The 19,868-nt window shown below is 38.8% G+C and overlaps 1 protein-coding gene across 9 annotated transcripts in view; it reads left to right on the plus strand.

Annotated features, from left to right (window-relative positions):
• Sntg1 (syntrophin gamma 1) overlaps window positions 1-19,868 on the plus strand; it is a 533,425-nt gene that overhangs the window by 115,224 nt on the left and 398,333 nt on the right. Inside the window, exon 1 of one of the 9 annotated variants that reach the window (XM_040757758.1) lies at window positions 5,766-5,789. The exons of the other annotated variants lie outside the window; for them this stretch is intronic. The gene's annotated coding sequence lies outside the window, so the exon portion shown is untranslated. Of the gene's footprint in view, window positions 1-5,765; window positions 5,790-19,868 lie in introns of those variants that run through there. 9 annotated transcript variants of the gene reach the window in all.

A 19,868-nucleotide genomic window follows, 5' to 3' on the forward strand; every position in this document is an offset into this window, starting at 1 on the left:
TGATGCAATGAAACATCATGTAAAAAAGCAAGTTGTGAAGAAAATGGTTCATGAAGTTTAAACTTCCCAATCATAGGCCATCATTACAGGAAGTCAGAACAGGAATGTAACAGGACTGTAACCTGAAAGTAGGAGCTGATGTAGAGGCCATGGATGGGAGCTGCTTATTGGCTTGCTTTACATGGCTTTCTCAGCCTACATTTTTATAGAATCCAAGATCATCTGCCCAGGGATGGCACTACCCATCATGGTCTGGGCCCTACTCCATTGATGAGTAATTGAGAAAATGCTTTATACCTGGATCTCGTGTAGGCATTTCCATAACTGAGTCTCCTTTCCCTCTGATAACTCTAGCTTGTGTCAAGTTAACACACAAAAAAAGCCAGTACAACTGACCCCTGTCAACTTGACACACAAACACTTTACTACTAAGCCACAACCCTTCTATCTTATTTTGGGTTTCTATTTCTGTAGAGAAGCCATGGTTAAGCCTTATAAATGAAAAACAGGTAATTGGGTGGCTTATATTTCCATAGGTTTATTGCATTATTATCATGGTGAGACATGGTTACCTGTAGGCAAACATGGTTCTGAAGAAGTAGCCAAATGTACTCCATCTTAACATGCACACAACTGGAAGTGGTTTGAGGATTTGCTGTGGCTAGAACATTTATGAAACTTCAAATCTCACCTCCACAGTGACACACTTCCTCCAAAATTTCTGCACCTACCACAACCAGGCCTCCCCTCCCAATAATGCCACTGCCTTTAGGAGCCATTTTCTTTCAAAGGACCACATTCTACTCCCTGACCCCCCAAGACTTGTAACTAAGTCATAATGTAAAAATGCATTCATTCCAACTTTAATGCAGATTTTGTAGTTTGCTAACCTGGTTTTCAGTTTTGCTTTAGTCGAGTAGTTCCTCCACATGTTCTCTTTCCTATGTTTCTGTGAAGAAACAACAAATCTTATAAAAGGAAAAATTTTAATTGGGGTGGTTTACATTTTTAGAAGTTTAGTGCACTGTAGTCATGATGAGATATGGTGGCATGCAGGCAAACATGCTTCTCAGAAGTAGCTGAGTGTTCTACATCTTAATTTGCGTGTGACAGGAAGTGGTCTGAGACACCTGATGTGTCTTGAGCATTTATGAGACCTCAACACCCCCCCCTATAGTGACTCTATTCCTCCAGCATGGCCACACACACTCCAATACAGTCACACTTCCTAATAATGCCACTCCCTTTGGGGGCTATAATTTTTCAATCCACAACAATACATAAGGGAAGAAAACTTTCATAATAAAATAATGATCAGATATAAAAGATAAACATTGCTTTAAAAACACACATTTTCCAATGAATTTGATGTCACAGACGGACAGAATAAAATTTCCTTTATGTAACTAAGATATGTCTAAATGTGCACATTATTTAATGATATATGCAACAATTCTATTTTAATACAGTAAGTTAAAAGGATATGATATTACTCCTTGAAGGTTCATATGGATGATTCAGTAGTAAACATATTGAAAGATATATGCAAAGGTACTCCAATTCCCTGTATTCCAGAAAGCTAATATAATGTAAAAATACAAAACAAAGCAAAGAAACAAACAAACCAAACCAAACCTGAATACAGATCAGCTGTGGCCAGGAATAAAGAATAAAAATCTTAATTCAAAGACTGATTCATAAAAGAAAATGCTATCAAAATAATTTTAGAGAATTATCAAGTATTTAATTCTCAGTATTCACATTTGACTCAAGTATATAGATTGCATCATAGGAAAAGTCATAACATATAGTACAAAAATCTCCAATTGATGAAATTGCAGAAAACAGTGGGTCGTTTGTTGCCTCAATTTGCTGCGAGGTTGAATCTCTCAGAAGTGGCAGAGAACCTGTGAAGTCTCGTCAACATGACTGCTTAAATAAGGCCTAAACAATACAAACAGATATACTATTAATTCCTTTCCTTATCCTCTTCCTTTTATGTTTTACAATTTTAATGTAATATATTTTTATAATATTCTTTCATGTCACCAAATTCCTTAAACACTTTCCCCAGCCAACTTAGTAAGAAACCATGAAACAAAATTTGAAAAATTTGAAGAGTAGTTGATATATTGTCACTCAATTGGAGAAAACTGATTTTCACTTTCCCAGAAGATATCAATTACAAACATTTTTTTGATTATGGGTGGGACTTTATGCTCAGTTCCCCTTCTTAGTGTTAGAAATTTTGTCTAGTTTGAGCCTGTACAAGCCTTTTGATCAGTCTCTGCAAGTTCATATGTATATCAGTATGTCTGGAAGATGAGGTTTCGAGGATCTTATGGTCTTCCCACCTCTTTCTCTGCACAGATCCCTAAGCTTTCAAGGGAGAGCTTCATAATGACATCCTGTTAGCACCAAGTACCCCATGGTTTTTCACTCTGTACACTGTTCTGTGTCTCTGTGTCAATTTCCAGCTACTTTCAGAAAAAATTCCTTTGGTGAGTTTTGAGAGATGCAATGAGTACAACAATATATCATTAGGAGTCATTTTATTGCTATGTTCCCTTAGAAGAATAATGGCAGTAGGGTTTCCTCTAGGGCCATGACCTAGCTAGTCTCAGGTTCATTACATATCATTGTGTGGGCCAAGCAATTAAATCAGGAAGTACTTGGTTACTCCTATTACATTTGTGCCGATGTTACACCAGCAGACTTTTCAGACTGGATTCTGTTGTAGGCCATATTATATTGTCTTGGTAAATGGGCAATATTGATAGTTATCTTCCTCCTATGCTAATTTTCAGAAAACCTTCCAGCATCATAAACACTAGTGAAAAGGAGTAAAGCTTCTAGTTAGGTACCAGTTCAATTTCTCTATTTTTCACAACATAAGTAAGCATTGTGGTAATGATAGTAACCAATAGGCTTTATGGTAGTCTGTGAAATTTTAAGGGGTGATTGGGATCCCTTTGGTCAATGACTTAATGAGATATAACTCATTCCCAATCCTGGAGATTTTACTTAGTGGTATAAGATGTCTTGCTGAGGCATTGTATTCCACAAGTATAAAGTGATTACATTTAAATTCCTTTAATATATGTATATATTTTAGGACACTTCTAAAGTATTAGGTTTCTATGTGTATTTTCAGTAGTCCTTTAAAGTTAGTTGTCTATCTCCATATTTCCTCTTTTACCTGCCCTCTCATTTCCTGTCACCTTTAATCATCTTTTGCTAGTTTCCCATTTTCTTTCTCCTTATAATGCTGTGTTATGATTCCCCTTACTTTGAATATCTCTCCTCATCTGTGGTTCCAGACTAGCTACCTTACTTACCTCTGTGGCTATTTTGTCTTAGAATACACATAATGAAAGCTTAAAAGTTAACATCCACATATAAGTAATACCTCATTCAGGATTATGTTTCTAGTTCCTCCATCTAACCTGCAAATTTCAATGTTTAATTTTTCTTACCAGTTGAACAATATTCCATTGTGTAAGTACATCACGTTCTTATTATCCATTCAGTAATATTAAGACTTTCTATTTTGTGGCTATTCTGAATATAGCAGTCAATGACTGGGAATAGATTTGTTTTTTTCCTTTTATTATTATTACTTTTATTTAGAAACAATGTTATTTTACATTACAATCCCAGTACTCTCTCCCATCCTCCCATGTCCCCCACCTGTATCCCATCCCACCCTCTTTCCACTTCCCATGGAGGATGAGGCCTTTCGTGGGAGATGATCAAAGTCTGTCATATCATTTGGGGGAGTGCCTAACCTCCCCCATGTATCTAGGCTGAGAGAGTAGCCCTTCTTGGGGAATAGGCCCCCAAAGTCCATTTGTACAATAGGGATAAATACTGGTTCCATTGTCAGAGGTCCCTTTGACTGCCCAGACCTCCTAACTGACACACATATTCAGAAGGCTTGGTTTGGTCCAATGCTGGTTCCCCAGTTTTCCAGCTGGGATCCCTGTGCTACCACTTGGTCAGGTCAGCTGTTTCTACAGGTTTCTTCAGCATGCTCATCACTCCTCCTCTCTACAACTGGATTCCAGGAATTGGCTCAGTGCTTAGCTGTTGATGTCTGCTTCTGCTTCCATCAGCTACTGGATAAAAGCTCTATGATGGCATTTAAGGTAGTCATAAATATCATTATCAGAGAATGGCATTTAAGGTAGCCTCTCTACTATTGCTTAGATTCTTAGTTGGGGTCATCCTTGTGGATCTCAGGACGTTTCCCTAGTGCCAGATTTCTCTTTAAACCTATAATGACTCCCTCTATTATGGTATCTCTTTTCTTGCTCTCCTCCTTTCTTCCTCTGACTTAATCTTCCTGATCCCTCATGTCCTCCTCTCTCCTCCTCTTCTTCCCTTCTCTTTCTCCTCCCTCCTTCCCCCTCCCCCATGCTCCCAATTTGCTCAGGAGCTCTTGTCACTTCCCCTTCTAAGAGGGACCATATATGTCTCTCTCAGGATTCTATGGAGGTGTGGATTGTAGACTGATAATCCTTTGCTCGATGTCTAATATTCATATATGTGTGAGTACATACCTTGCTTGTCTTTATGTGAGTGTTACCTCATTCAGGATGGTTTCTTCTAGTTCCATCCATTTGACTGCGAATTTCAAGATTTCATTCTTGTTTTGTTTTTGTTTTCTGTTGAGTAGTACTCCATTGTGCCACATTTTCTTTATTCCATCTTTAGGTTGCTTCCAGGTTCTGGCTATTACAAATAATGCTGCTATGAATATAGTTAAACAGATGTCCTTGTTGTTTGAAAGTGCAACCTTTGGGTATAAGCCTAAAAGTGGAATTGCTGGATCCTGAGGTAGACTGATTTGTAATAGGCATTCTAAGTAGAGCTTTCCTAAAGCTAGTAGCTAAGGCGCTAAATGTCAAAAACACTTCAGTGATGCTACCAAAATTAGTTTGTTGTCAGGCAGGAGTTCTCAATGATACGAGACATAGGGAATCTTCTTTCTCACTGATAAAATAGCTAAATTTGAGGCAGAGATAAATGTGATGCCTGAAGGAAGCATTGAATACAACAGTTGAGAAGAAAGCTGCATTAAATGTTCACTAAAATGCTTAGTCTGGCCAATGGCAAGGAAGGAAGATCCCGTTTTGCTATTTTGCTGGAGTAGGTCCCGTAATTTTCCATTAGTCATTAAGATTCTATTTTTTATAACCAATGTTGTATCTTAAGAGATTTTTTTCTATTCTAAATGTTATAGAATAGCATCTGTTCATCTGTGAAAATTGCATGACATTACCCTTATCTAATTGTTTCCATCTTTGTGATTAAAAACAGGATATTGAAGAACATGTTTCATGTGTAGTTGATAAAACAAGGACTTTATTTTATTTGTTTTTATTTATTTATTTTAGAGCATTTACCTGTCTGTTTTCCCATGTTGACTTTATATGTAGTATGGGAAAACAATAAGGATGAGAACTAATGACAGTTATTCCTGAGTAATATTGAAAACACCATACTGAGGAAAAAAACTGTTACTTCTGTCATGTAATTGTATACCCAGAAAGTAAAAAACTCAATCAGAATTGTATTTGGTGATTTGAAAAAGTAGCTGTAAAGAACATAAATATTTAAATTATATAAATTAAATTATACACAGAGCTCACACAAGTTAACTGGGACAAGGAGATGGTTTAATCATGTAAATATGCTTTTCCTTAGAAGCCTTACCATTGGAGTTTGATCCCTGGAACTGGGGGTAGAAGTAGAAAGCCAACTCTATAGAGTCTACGATTGCTCAGGTAAACACACAACAATAATAATAATTGGAAAAAATCAAAAGACTAATTGTGTGGAATAATGAAGAATATATGGCATCTTTAATTCTTCCAAAATGACAACCACAGAGAAGCTATTTAAAAAACAAAGAAGTCCTGGTATTTAGGACAACATATAGCCCAAAGGGCATCATGCTAAATGTAATAAGCCCAATACGGAGAATATTTTATAGCCTCACTTAAGGCTTGGAAACAGGATAAGATTTGTAAAAGCAGTAGTTGTCAGGATCCAGCATGTAAGAAAGTGAGATGTTGAAGCGATTGTAGGAAAAGAGACAGATGTATTATTACCCTTTTGAGTACATTAGCAATGTACATAATTTATGTTGATATTTAAATCTTTACAAATTTAATATTTCAAAATCAAACAGGTCAACAAAAATAATAAAAGAGCAAAATAAAATTTTACTGGAAGTTTACCCTAACGATATTTTATGTCTATGTTTGAAATCTTGTATATGAAGTGAAATCTGTTATATTAGAGTTTGATTTTTTTTCCTGAAAAATTGAGGTAGTCAGCTGGAAAATATGAATGAGTTGTACTTTGTGGTTTTGTTACTGATGTGTCTGGGTTCTTCTGTAATGCAGTGCCCAGATTCTTTGAGTCTTGTGCAAATGGAGAAAAATCAGAAGAACAGCAATGTTTGTGTAGCTTTATTAAAAGTGAGAAAATGGAGAGGCTTACACAATGGAAGGGCCAGCAAGCATGTACATCTACAAATGTGCCTTCCTTTTTATTTTACTTTTCATGGCTGTATACAGAAGGAGGAGCAAATCTCAGGACCAAGGAGAGATGTACCCTTACCTCTTATCTAACTTTGGGTCATCTGTACAGGTGTGGGCCATATATCCCATGATCTTAAGCATATGAACCCCTCGTCATGCATAACTCTGAGATAGTAAATAGAAACTTTTTTAAAGAGGTCATTTAAAGGATAGACTTGCCTTGCATGCAAGCTATACTAGTGGGAAATGGATTTCCTCCCTCTTTCTGCCAGGATGTGTCTAAGCACTAACTATTGTCAGGAGAGAAAATGCTGGGTGTTGCTCTGGGGGAAGGAGTAAGTGAGTGAGTGTGTGTGTGTGTGTGTGTGTGTGTGTGTGTGTATGTGTGTGTGTTTTCAGGGGAGAAGAACTTAGAGGAGAGACCTCATTTGCTGTTCCTATATAACGATGAACAACAAGTTATTAAGGATTAAGGAAAAATGAATGCTGAGAGATAAAATGAAGCACGGGAAGGGTGTTGATATTTCCCATTTCTCTTTCCAGCCTCTTTGTAGAAAGTAGTTTCTGACAGTTTTAGACTTGTCATATTGTCTCTTTTTTCTTCTGTTTGAGTGTCAGCCTGGAAACAGAGGAGGATTGTATCTAGAGGAGGTAGTCAGGGAAGCTAGCATGAGTGGAGGGAGGGAGAACTGTGGTCATGATGTATTGTACAAGAGAAGGAACTTTTTTTTTTAATTAAAAAAACAAGTCATAGTGAAACAATAAAAAAATGAGTAGGGTTTAGTTTTTATTCTATCCATATCAAATTACTGTTTTTATTCCAAATTTTATGTCAGAGGAAGTACCATGAGAGCAAACATCAGTAATTACTAGTTAAATCTTGTTGATTTAAATTTTACATGTCTCTGTGAGTATACGGCACATAAGTACCAATGCTCACAGTAGGCAGAAGTGGGTATCAGTTCCTTTGGAGCTAGAGGTATGGGTATTCATGAGCCACCTAACTTGGATGCTGAGAACTGACTTGGTCCTTTGAAAGAACATCAAGTGCTCTTAACAATTGAGCCACGTCTCCATTTCAACTTCCAGTCTTAAATCGCTCAACTTCATTATAACAGTTTCCAGATCCCATGCTCATAATCAGTCTGATACTTGGTATCATTTTATACTTCGCAAGACACAGGTGAAACAATATTCTCCCCATGATGCCATGAAATTTAATTTCACTGCGTTCTTTTTAGTGCAGTATCAGTCTTTCTGACTGACCCTCCCAGATTGAATTTTCCAATCTTTACTCTTAGTTCTAGGAACTCTGGAATTCTTCTTGCCTTTCATTCTACATTGTTTAAAGCTAAAATGCTTAATTAACTCCCACAGGATGAGATTCTTACCCACATCTTTATCCTCACTCTGTAGCCACTTCTAAGTTTCAAAGCATATAAGGACTTTGGATTATCACTCCTTATAGAACAGGGATGCAACTGGAGTGTGTGCTGATTTAAAACTTTCAATTTTTAAATATTAGTGTGTGTTTACTTTTATTGTAAAGTTAGGTTGCCATTCCATGTTTTATTTAAGACTTAATTCCTCTTAGCATTTAGCCAGAGGATTAATATGACTGCTGCTCCTATTCCTACTCAGATGCCAATATCATATTTTATTATAAACAGAGCTCTAGGCAGCTCACTTTGGAAATTTATATTAGACCCTCCATGAGCATGCATTAGAATGATACTTTAGCAGTGTAAGTTATAAGCACTGGCATATTTCTTTTACAGAACACAGAGGTTTCTACATACTTCTTATTTTAATTTTCTACTTGGAGTAATTTTTTAGTGGTAGGTCAATGAAGTCTATGAAAAACACTGTATTTTGTGACTTTTTCATGAATTTCCACAGTATTTTTTCTTTTTTATGTTTTTTAATTATTTATTTTTAAATTTAAATTTAAATTACAAACAAGATTGCTTCACAAGTCAGTTCCAGGTCCCTCTCCATTTCCCTCCCCTCCCACCCCCCCGTGCTCTCCCCCAACTCCCCCCAATATCCCCTCATTTCCCCAGGGAGGGTGAGGCCCTCCTTGGGGGTATCCATAGTCTGTCATTTCATCCAGGGCAGGGCCTAGACCCTCCCCCAAGAGTTTAGGGTGAGAGTGCATCTCACATTGTTGGATGGGAGTACAAAGTCCATTTGTATACTCGGGATAAATTCTGATCTACTGCCCAAGGCTCAATAAATTACCTAGGCCTCCTCACTGACACCCACATTCAGGGAGTCTTGCTCAGTCCCATGCTGGATTCCCAGGCATCAGCCTGGAAGCCAAGAGTTAACCATAGTCAGGTCAGCTGTTTCTGGGGGTTAAACCAGCCTAGCCTTAATCCCTTTGGTCATCAGTCCTCCCTCTCTGTTACTGGCTTTCTTGAGTTCAGCTCAGTGCTTAGCTGTGGGAGTCTGCCTCTTTTCCATTAGCCGCTGAATGAAGGTTCTGTTTCCGAGACTCTCTGGCCATGGGATTGTAGGCTGGCACTCCCCATATCTATGTCTAAAATCCATATATGAGAGAGTACATGCCATGCTTCTCTTTTTTTGACTGCGTTACCTCACTCAGGATGGTTTCTTCTAGTGTCATCCATTTGCCTGCAAATCTCATGATTCCATTGTTTTTTTCTGCTGAATAGTACTCCATTGTGTAAATGTACCACATTTTCTCTATCCACTCTTCAGTTGAGGGACATCTAGGTTGCTTCCAAGTTCTGGCAATTACAAATAATGCTGCTATGAACATAGTGGAACAGACATCTTTGTTGTATGAATGTGCATCTTTTGGATATATGCCTACGAGTAGAGTTGCTGGGTCTTGTGGTAGGTTTATTCCCATTTTTCTGAGGAATCTCCATACTGATTTCCAAAGTGGCTGAACCAGCTGGCACTCCCACTAGCAATGGAGGAGTGTCCCCCTTTTACCACATCCTCTCCAGCATACATTGTTGTTGGTGTTTTTGATTTTAGCCATTCTGACAGGAGTGAGATGGTATCTCAGAGTTGTTTTGATTTGCATTTCCCAGATGACTAAGGATGTTGAGCACTTTCTCAAGTGCCTCTCAGCCATTTTAGACTCCTCTATTGAAAATTCTCTATTTAGTTCTGCAGCCCACTTTTTAATTGGATCCTTTGGTGTTTTGGAGACTTGCTTCTTGAATTCTTTGTAAATTTTGGAGATCAACCCTCTGTGAGATGTGGGGTTAGTGAATATCTTTTCCCATTCTGTGGGCTGCCTTTCAGTCATGCTGACTGTGTCCTTTGCCCTACAGAAGCTTCTCAGTTTCAGGAGGTCCCATTTATTAATTGTTGATCTCACTGTCTGTGCTAGTGGTGTTATGCTCAGGAAGCTGTCTCCTGTACCAATTCGTTCAAGGGTACCTCCCATTTTCTCTTCTAAGAGGTTCGTTGTGGCTGGATTTATATTGAGGTCTTTGATCCATTTGGACTTAAGTTTTGTACATGGTGATAAACATGGATCGATCCTCATTCTTCTACATGCCAGCCTCCAGTTATGCCAGCACCATTTGTTGAAGATGCTTTCTTTATTCCATTGTATATTTTCAGCTTCTTTGTCAAAGATTGGATGTTTGTAGGTGTGGGTTAATACCCAGGTTTTCAATTCGATTCCATTGGTCTACCTGTCTATTTTTGTGCCAATACCAAGCTGTTTTCAGGACTATAGCTCTATAATAGAGCTTGAGGTCAGGGATGGTGATGCCTCTGGACCTTGCCTTGTTGAACAGGGTTGTTTTTGCTATCCTGGGTCTTTTGTTTTTCCAAACAAAATTGATTATTGTTCTTTCAAGGTCTGTGAAGAATTGTGTTGGGATTTTAATGGGGATTGCATTGAATCTGTGGATTGCTTTTGGCAGGATTGCCATTTTTACTACATTGATCCTACCTATCCAAGAGCATGGGGGATCTTTCCATTTTCTGAGGGCTTCTTTAATTTCTTTCTTTAAAGATTCAAAGTTTTTACGATACAGGTGTTTCACTTGTTTGGTTAGCGTTACCCCAAGGTATTTTATGTTGTTTGTGGCAATTGTAAAGGGTGATATTTCTCTGATTTCTTTTTAAGCCCTTTTATCATCTGTATATAGTAGGGCTACTGATTTTCTTGAGGTGATCTTGTAGCCTGCCACTTTGCTGAAGGTGTTAATCAGCTGTAAGAGTTCCCTGGTAGAGTTCTTTGGGTCATTGATGTAAACTATCATATCATCTGCAAATAGTGAGTTTGACCTCTTCCTTACCAATTTGTACCCTCTTGATCTCCTTTTGTTGTTGTATGGCTCTGGCTAGAACTTCAAGTACCATGTTGAAAAGGTATGGAGAGAGTGGACAGCCTTGTCTTGTTCCTGGTTTTAGAGGAATTTCATTGAGTTTCTGTCCATTTAGTTTGATGTTGGCTTTTGGTTTACTGTTTATTGCTTTTATTATGTTTAGGTATGTTCCTGTTATCCCAGATCTTTCCAAGACCTTTATCATGAAGGGATGTTGTATTTTGTCAAAGGCTTTTTCAGCATCTAGTGAGATGATCATGTGATTTTTGTTTTCCAGCTTGTTTATATGCTGGATTATGTTGATGGATTTTTGTATGTTGAACCATCACTGCATCCCTGGGATGAAACCTACCTGATCGTGGTGAATGATTGTTTTGTTGTGTTCTTGGAATCCGATTTGCCAGTATTTTATTGAGTATTTTTGCATCAATGTTCATGAGGGATATTGGTCTGAAGTTCTCTTTCTTAGTTGTGTCTTTGTGTGGCTTGGTGATCAAAGTTATTGAAGTCTCATAGAAAGAGTTTGGCAAAGACCCTTCTGCTTCTATTGCATGGAATACTTTGAGAAGAATTGGTATAAGCTGTTCTTTGAATTTCTGGTAGAATTCTGCACTGAGGCCATCTGGACCTGGACTTTTTTTGGTTGGGAGATTTTGATGACTGCTTCTATTTCCATAGGGGTTATAGGTCTATTTAAATTGCTTATCTGTTCTTGATTTAATTTTGGCAAGTGATAGCTATCCAGGAAGTCATGCATTTCCTTTAAATTTTCGAATTTTGTGGAGTACAGGTTTTCTTTCTTTTTTTATCATTTTTTATTTTAATTTTAAATAGCTTGTTTTACCTGTCAACCCCAGTTCCCTCTCCCTCCCCTCCTCCCGCACTCCCCTTCCCCCCCCTCCCTCCCACCCTATTGCCAAATCCTTCCACATAGGGGATATCTAGAGTCTGTCATTTCACTCTGGGTAGGGTCAAGGCACTCCCCTAAGAGTCCAGGCTGAGAGAGCATCTCTCTTTGTGCTATAGGCACATGAAGACAGTTTGTATACCAGGGATAGACACTGATCCACAGCTCAGGGCCCCATAGGTTGCCCAGGCCTTCTCACTGACACTCACTTTTGGGGGGGTCCAGATCAGTCCCATGCTGGCCTCCCCACTGTCGGTCTGGGGTACAAGAGCACTCCGCTGTTCAGATCAGCTGTCTCTGCTGGTTTTGCCAGCTCATTCTTTGCCAATTTGCTCATCACTCCTCTCTCTCTGTCACTGGGTTCCTTGGGTTCAGTTCAGTGCTTAGTTGTGTGTTTGCCTCTGCTTCCATCAGTCACAGGATGAAGGCTCCCGGATGGTTATAGACATCAAGTTCATTATCAGGAATGGGCATTCGAGGTGGTCCCTCCACTATTGCTTAGCTTGCCAATTGATGTTATACCTTTAGATCACTCGAGGTCACTCTGGTGCCTGATCTGTCTTCGATCCTATGATTCCCTCTTCCCCCTATTCTACCCCCACCCACTCAACTTCCTGTTCCCCCATGACCAACTCCCTTCCTCTTTACCCCCTCTATTCTTCCCAGGTCCCACTCCCCCCACCCCTCGCCGTGTTCCCATCATCAGAGGATCTTGTCTCCATCCTCTTCTCTTGGGTACTATGCGTATATGCATATCTTTTAGGTTCTTTCCTATTTCCCAGACTCTCTATCTGTGGAAGTGCAGACTGGCACTATCCTGATCCATATCTAGAATCCATATATGAGTGAGTACATACCGTGTTTGTCTTTTTGCGACTGGGTTACCTCACTCAGGATGGTTTCTTCCAGTGCTATCCATTTCCCTGCGAATTTCAAGATTCCATTGTTTTTTTCTGCTGAGTAATACTCCATTGTGTAAATGTACCACATTTTCTCTATCCACTCTTCAGTTGAGGGGCATCTAGGTTGCTTCCAGGTTCTGGCTATTACAAACAATGCTGCTATGAACATAGTGGAGCAGATGCTCTTGTTGTATGAACTTGCCTCATTTGGATATATGCCTAAGAGTGGAATTGCTGGGTCTAGTGGTATATTAATTCCCATTTTCCTGAGGAATCTCCATACTGATTTCCAAAGAGGCTGTATGAGTCGGCATTCCCACCAGCAGTGGAGGAGTGTTCCTCTCTCTCCACATCCTCTCCAGCATAAATTGTCTTCGATGTTTTTGATTCTAGCCATTCTGACAGGAGTAAGATGGTATCTCAGAGTTGTTTTGATTTGCATTTCCCTGATGGCTAAGGATGTTGAGCACTTTCTTAAGTGTCTCTTGGCCATTTTAGCCTCCTCTACTGAGAATTCTCTATTTAGCTCTGTACCCCACCTTTCAAGTGGATCCTTTGGTGTTTTGGAGACTTGTTTCTTGAGTTCTTTGTAAATTTTGGAGATTAGCCCTCTGTCAGATGTAGGGTTAGTGAATATCTTTTCCCATTCTGTGGCCTGCCTTTTTGTCTTTTTGACTGTGTCCTTTGCCTTACAGAAGCTTTTTAGTTTCAGAAGGTCCCATTTGTTAATTGTCGATCTCAGTGCCTGTGCCACTGGTGTTATGTTTAGGAAGTGGTCTCCTGTACCAACTCGTTGAAGAGTATCTCCCACTTTCTCTTCTAAAAGTTTCAGTGTGGCTGGATGTATGTTGAGATCTTTGATCCATTTGGACTTAAGTTTTGTACAAGGCGATAAACATGGATCTATCTGCAGTCTTCTGCATACCAGTACCCAGTTATGCCAGCACCATTTGTTGAAGATGCTTTCTTTTTTCCACTGTACAGTTTTAGCTTCTTTGTCAAAAATCAGGTGTTCATAGGTGTGTGGGTTAAAATTAGGGCTTTCAATTCGGTTCCATTGGTCTACCTGCCTATTTTTGTGCCAATACCAAGCTGTTTTCAGGACTATAGCTCTATAATAGAGCTTGAAGTCAGGTATGGTGATGCCTCCTGAAGTTCCTTTATTGTATAGGGATGTTTTGGCTATCCTGGGCCTTTTGTTTTTCCATATAAAGTTGATTAATGTTCTTTCCAGGTCCTTGAAGAATTGTGATGGAATTTTGATAGGGATTGCATTGAATCTATAGACTGCTTTTGGCAAGATTGCCATTTTTATTATGTTGATCCTACCAATCCAAGAGCATGGGAGATCTTTCCATTTTCTGGTATCTTCTTTGATTTCTTTCTTCAAAGACACAAAGTTCTTGATATACAGGTCTTTCATTTCCTTGGTTAACATTATCCCCAGATATTTGATGCTGTTTTTGGCTATTGTAAAAGGTGATGTTTCTCTGATTTCTTCCTCAGTCACTTCATCATCTGTATATAATAGGGCCACTGATTTTTTTGAGTTTACCTTGTATCCTGCCACATTGCTGAAGGTGTTTATCAGCTCTAGGAGTGACCTTGCAGAGTTTTTTGGGTCACTTATGTAAACTATCATATCATCTGCAAATAATGAAAGTTTGACTTCTTCTTTTCCTATTTGTATCCCCTTTATCTCCTTTTGTTGTCTTATTGCTGTAGCTAGAACTTCAAGTACAATATTGAAGAGATATGGAGAGAGTGGACAGCCTTGTCTTGTTCCTGATTTTAGAGGAATTGCTTTGAGTTTCTCTCCATTTAGTTTGATGTTAGCTGTTGGTTTACTGTATATTGCTTTTATTATATTCAGGTACGTTCCTGTTATCCCTGATCTCTCTAGGACCTTTATCATGAAGGGGTGCTGGATTTTGTCAAAGGCTTTTTCAGCATCTAGTGAGATGATCATGTGGTTTTTCTTTCACAGTTTGTTAATATGGTGGATTACATTGATGGCTTTTCTAATGTTGAACCATCCCTGCATTCCTGGGATGAAGCCTACTTGATCATGGTGGATGATTTTTCTGATGTGTTCTTGAATCCGGTTTGCGAGTATTTTATTGAGTATTTTTGCATCGATGTTCATGAGGGAAATTGGTCTATAGTTCTCTTTCTTAGTTGTGTCTTTGTGTGGCTTGGGTATCAAGGTAATTGTAGCCTCGTAGAAAGAGTTTGGCAGTGAGCCTCCTGCTTCTATTGTGTGGAATACTTTGACGAGTATTGGAATGAGCTCTTCTTTGAATTTCTGGTAGAATTCTGTACTGAAGCCATCTGGGCCTGGGCTTTTTTTTGTTTGGGAGACTTTTGATGACTGCTTCTATTTCATTAGGGGTTATAGGTCTGTTTAGATTATTTATCTGTTCTTGATTTAGTTTTGGCAAGTGATATCTATCCAGGAAATTGTCCATTTCCTTTAAATTTTCAAATTTTGTGGAGTACAGATTTTCAAAGTATGCCCTGATGATTCTCTTGATTTCCTCAGAGTCGTTGTTATGTCCCCTTTTTCATCCCTGATTTTGTTAATTAGCATGTTCTCTCTCTGTCTTTTGGTTAGTTTGGACAGAGGTTTATCTATTTTGTTGATTTTCTCAAAGAACCAACTCTTTGTTTCATTGATTCTTCTCAGTGTTTTCCTGGTTTCTACTTGATTGATTTCAGCCCTCAATTTGATTATTTCCTGGCGTCTGCTCCTCCTGGGGGAGTTTGCTTCTTTTTGTTCTAGAACATTCAGCTGTGCTATTAATTCTCTAGTATGACTGTTCTCCAGTTTTTTCATGTGGGCACTTAGTGCTATAAACATCCTCTCAGCACTGCTTTCATAGTGTCCCATAAGTTTGTGTATGTTGTGTCTTCATTCTCATTGAAATCGAGGAAGTCTTTAATTTCTTTTTTTATTTGTTCCTTTACCCAGGGATGGTGCAATTGTGCATTGTTCAATCTCCATGAGTTTGTAGGGTTTCTGCGATTTGTGTTATTGTTGAATTCTAATGTTAATGCATGGTGGTCTGATAAGATGCAGGGAGTTATTCCAATTTTTTTGTATCTGTGGAGATTTGCTATGTTTCCTATTATGTGGTCAATTTTAGAGAAGGTTCCATGTGGTGCCGAGAAGAAGGTATATCCCTTTGTATTTGGGTGGAATGTTCTATAGATATCTGTTAAACCCAGTTGGGTCATAACTTCTATTAATTCTTTTGTTTCTTTGTTAAGTTTCTGTCTGGAGGTCCTGTCTAGCGGTGAGAGCAGAGTGTTGAAGTCTCCTACTATTAGTGTGTGAGATTTTATGTGCATTTTGAGCTTTAGTAATGTTTCTTTCACGAATGTAGGTGCCTTTGTATTTGGGGCGTAGATGTTTAAAATTGAGACTTCGTCTTGATGTATTTTTCTTTTGATGAATATGAAGTGCCCTTCTTCATCTCTTTTGATTGATTTTAATTTGAAGTCTAATTTGTTAGATATTAGGATTGCTACGCCCGCTTGTTTCTTGGGGCCGTTTGATTGGAAGATCTTTTCCCAGCCCTTTACTCTGAGATAACGTCTGTCTTTGTTGTTGAGATGTGTTTCTTGTATGCAGCAGAAGGAAGGGTTCTGTCTTCGTATCCATTCTGCTAGTCTGTGTCTTTTTATAGGCAAGTTGAGGCCGTTGACATTGAGGGATATTAATGACCATTGATTGGTGATCCTTGTTTGCGCTTGATTTATTGTTAGTGAAGTTATTTTGTGTTGTTTCTCCTCCCTTTTTCTTTTAGTGTTTTGTAAAGTATGATTATATATTGCCTGTGTCTTTGTGAATGTAGTTATCTTCCTTGGCTCTAGGTTTTCCTTCTAGCATTTTCTGTAGAGCTGGATTCATGGATACGTATTGTTTAAATCTGGCTTTGTCATGGAATATTTTGTTTTCTCCATCTATGGTAATTGAGAGCTTTGCTGGATATAGTAGTCTGGGCTGGCATCCTTGTTCCCTTAGCGTTTGTAGGACATCTGACCAGGATCTTCTGGCTTTCATCGTTTCCATTGAGAAGTCAGGTGTAATTCGGATAGGTCTGCCTTTGTATGTTACTTGGCCTTTTTCTTTAGCTGCTCTTAATATTTTCTCTTTGCTCTGTAGGTTTGATGTTTTGATTATTATATGGCGAGGTGACTTCTTTTTCTGGTCAAGCCTATTTGGTGTTCTGTAAGATTCTTGTACTTTCATAGGCATATCTTTCTTTAGGTTAGGGAAGTTTTCTTCTATGATTTTGTTGAATATGTTTTCTGTACCTTTAAGTTGAAGTTCTTCACCTTCTTCTATACCTATTATTCTCAGGTTTGGCTTCTTCATGGTGTCCCATATTTCCTGGATATTTTGTGTTAAGGATTTGTTGGTTTTGAGATTTTCTTTGGTTGACGACTCTATATCCTCTAATGAGTCTTCAACACCTGAGATTCTCTCTTCTATCTCTTGTATTCTATTGGTGATACTTGCATCTGTAGTTCCAGACCGTTTACCGAGCTTTTCTATTTCCAGCATCCCTTCATTCTGTGTTTTCTTTATCGTTTCTATTTCAGCTTTCAATCCTTCAACTGTTTGAGCTGTTTCCTTAATTTTCTTGGTTGTTTTTTCTTGGTGCTCTTTAGATTCTTTGAGAGATTTGTTTATTTCTTGAATTTTTCCCCCATTTCATGGATTTTTTTGTTTGTTTTTTCTTCTATTTCTTTAAGGGATTTCCTCGTTTCTTCTTTGAGGCTCTCCATCATCTTCATGAAATAATTTTTAAGGTCTGTCTCCTCTTCTTCATCTATGTAGTGCTTTTCGGGACTTGCTGGTGTTGGATCCCTGGATTCTGGTGGGGTCATGTTGGTGTTTCTATTGCTGAGTGATCTCTTATTCTGTCTTCTTCCCATCTCTTCTTCCAGTGGGTGCTGGTGGGGTCTTTCCGTCTCCACTGGTCTCCTTCCTTACTGCGGGCTGAAGCTGGGCTCCCTGGAGTTGGGGTCTTGGAGGGGCTGATCTCTTTCCTGTGTGGGCAGCTCTTCTGGAAGCCGGGAGCGGCCCCGAAGATGGAGGGGGATGGGTGATGGGCGGGCGGTCCCAGCTGGAGACCCAATCTCACCTGAAGCTGGGCTCGCTGGGTTGGGGTCTTGGAGGGGCTGATCTCTTTCCTGTGTGGGCGGCTCTTCTGGATGCCGGGAGCAGCCCAGAAGATCGTGGGGGGATGGGTGATGGGCAGGCGGTCCCCGCTGGAGACCCAATCCGAGTACAGGTTTTCAAAGTATGACTTGATGATTCTCTGGATTTCCTCAGAGTCTGTTGTTTTGTCCCCCTTTTCATTTCTGATTTTGTTAATTTGCATATTCACTCTCTGCTGTTTGGTAAGTTTGGACAAAGGTTTGTCTATCTTGTAGATTTTCTCAAAGATCCAACTCTTCATTGCATTGATTCTTTGTATTGTTTTCCTAGTTTCTACTTTATTGATTTCAGCCCTCAATTTGATTATTTCCTGGCATCTACTCCTCCTGGGGTAGTTTGCTTCTTTGTGTTCTCGAGCTTTCAGCTTTGCTGTTAAATCTTTAGTATAACTATTCTCCGGTTTCTTCAAGTGGGCACCTAGTGCTATGAACTCCCTTCCCCCGTAGCACTGCTTTCAAAGTGTCCCATAGGTTAGGGTAAGTTGTGTCTTCATTCTAATTGAATTTGAGCAAGTCTTTAATTTCTTTTTTTTGTTTCTTCTTTGACCCAGGAATGGTGCAGTTTTGCATTATTCAATTTCAATTAGATTGTAGGTTTTCTGCAATTTATATTGTTGTTGAATCCTAATTTTAAAGCATGGTGGTCTGATAAGATTCATGGAGTTATTCCATTTTTTTTGAAGCTGCTGAGGTTTGATATGTTGCCAAATATGTGGTCGATTTTTGAGAAGATTCCATGTGGTGGTGAGTTGAAGGTATATTCTTTTTTATGTGGATGAAATGTTCTATAGATATCTGTTAATCCCAGTTGGGTCATTACTTCTATTAGACCCTTTGCTTCTTTGTTGAGTTTCTGTCTGGTATTCCTGTCTAGTGGTGAGAGTGGTGTGTTGAAATCTCCCACTATAACTCTGTGGGGTTTTATATGTGATTTAAGTTTTAGTAATGATTCTATTACGAATGTGGATGCCTTTGTATTTGGGGCATATATGTTCAGGATAGACACTTCATCTTGGTGGATTTCACCTGTGATGAGTATGTAATGACCTCCTTCACCTCTTTTGATTGATTTTATTTTAAAGTCTAATTTGTTGAATATTAGGATTGCTTCCCCTGCTTGTTTCTTGTGCCCATTTGATTGGAAAATTTTTTCCCAACCTTTAACTCTGAGGTAATATCTGTCTTTGAGGGTATGGTGTGTTTCTTGTATGCAGCAGAAGGATGTGTTCTGTCTTCGAATCCATTCTGCTAGCCTGTGTCTTTTTATGGGTGAGTTAAGGCCATTAATGTTGAGGGATATTAATGACTATTGATTGCTCATTCTTCTTTGATTTGGAATGGTTGTTGTTGTTGGAATTATCTGTGGAATTTCACCCCTTTGTTCTTTTGGCTATTGGTAGAGAGGGATTCTCTAATGCCTATGTTTTTCTGGTTGTATTTAACTTCCTTGTGGTTTTCCTTCCAAAACTTTCTGTAGGGCTGAGTTAGTGGATACGTATTGCTTGAATCTAGTTTTGTAATGGAATATCTTGTTTTCTCCATCTATTGTGATTGAGAGCTTTGCCGGGTATAGTAGTCTGGGCTGGCATCCATGGTCTCTTAGTGTTGTTAGAATATCTATCCATGATCTTTGGCTTTCAGAGTTTCCATGGAGAAGTCAGGTGTAATTGTGATAGGTTTTCCTTTATATTTTACTTGGCCTTTTTCCTTAGCTGCTCTTAATATTCTTTCTTTATTCTGTATATTTGGGGTCTTGATTATTATGTGGCGAGGGTACTTTTTTTCTGATCCACTCTATTTGGTGTTCTGTAAGCTTCTTGTACCTTCATTGGCATGTCTTTCTTAGGGTTGGGAACGTTTTCTTCTATGATTTTGTTGAATATGTTTTCTTCCCCTTTGAGGTGGTTTTCTTCACCTTCTTCTATACCTATTATTCTTAGGTTTGGTCTTTTCATGG

The sequence above is a fragment of the Mesocricetus auratus genome, unplaced genomic scaffold (assembly GCF_017639785.1).
Source record: "Mesocricetus auratus isolate SY011 unplaced genomic scaffold, BCM_Maur_2.0 Super-Scaffold_100015, whole genome shotgun sequence".
Classification (NCBI taxonomy): Eukaryota; Metazoa; Chordata; class Mammalia; order Rodentia; family Cricetidae; genus Mesocricetus; species Mesocricetus auratus.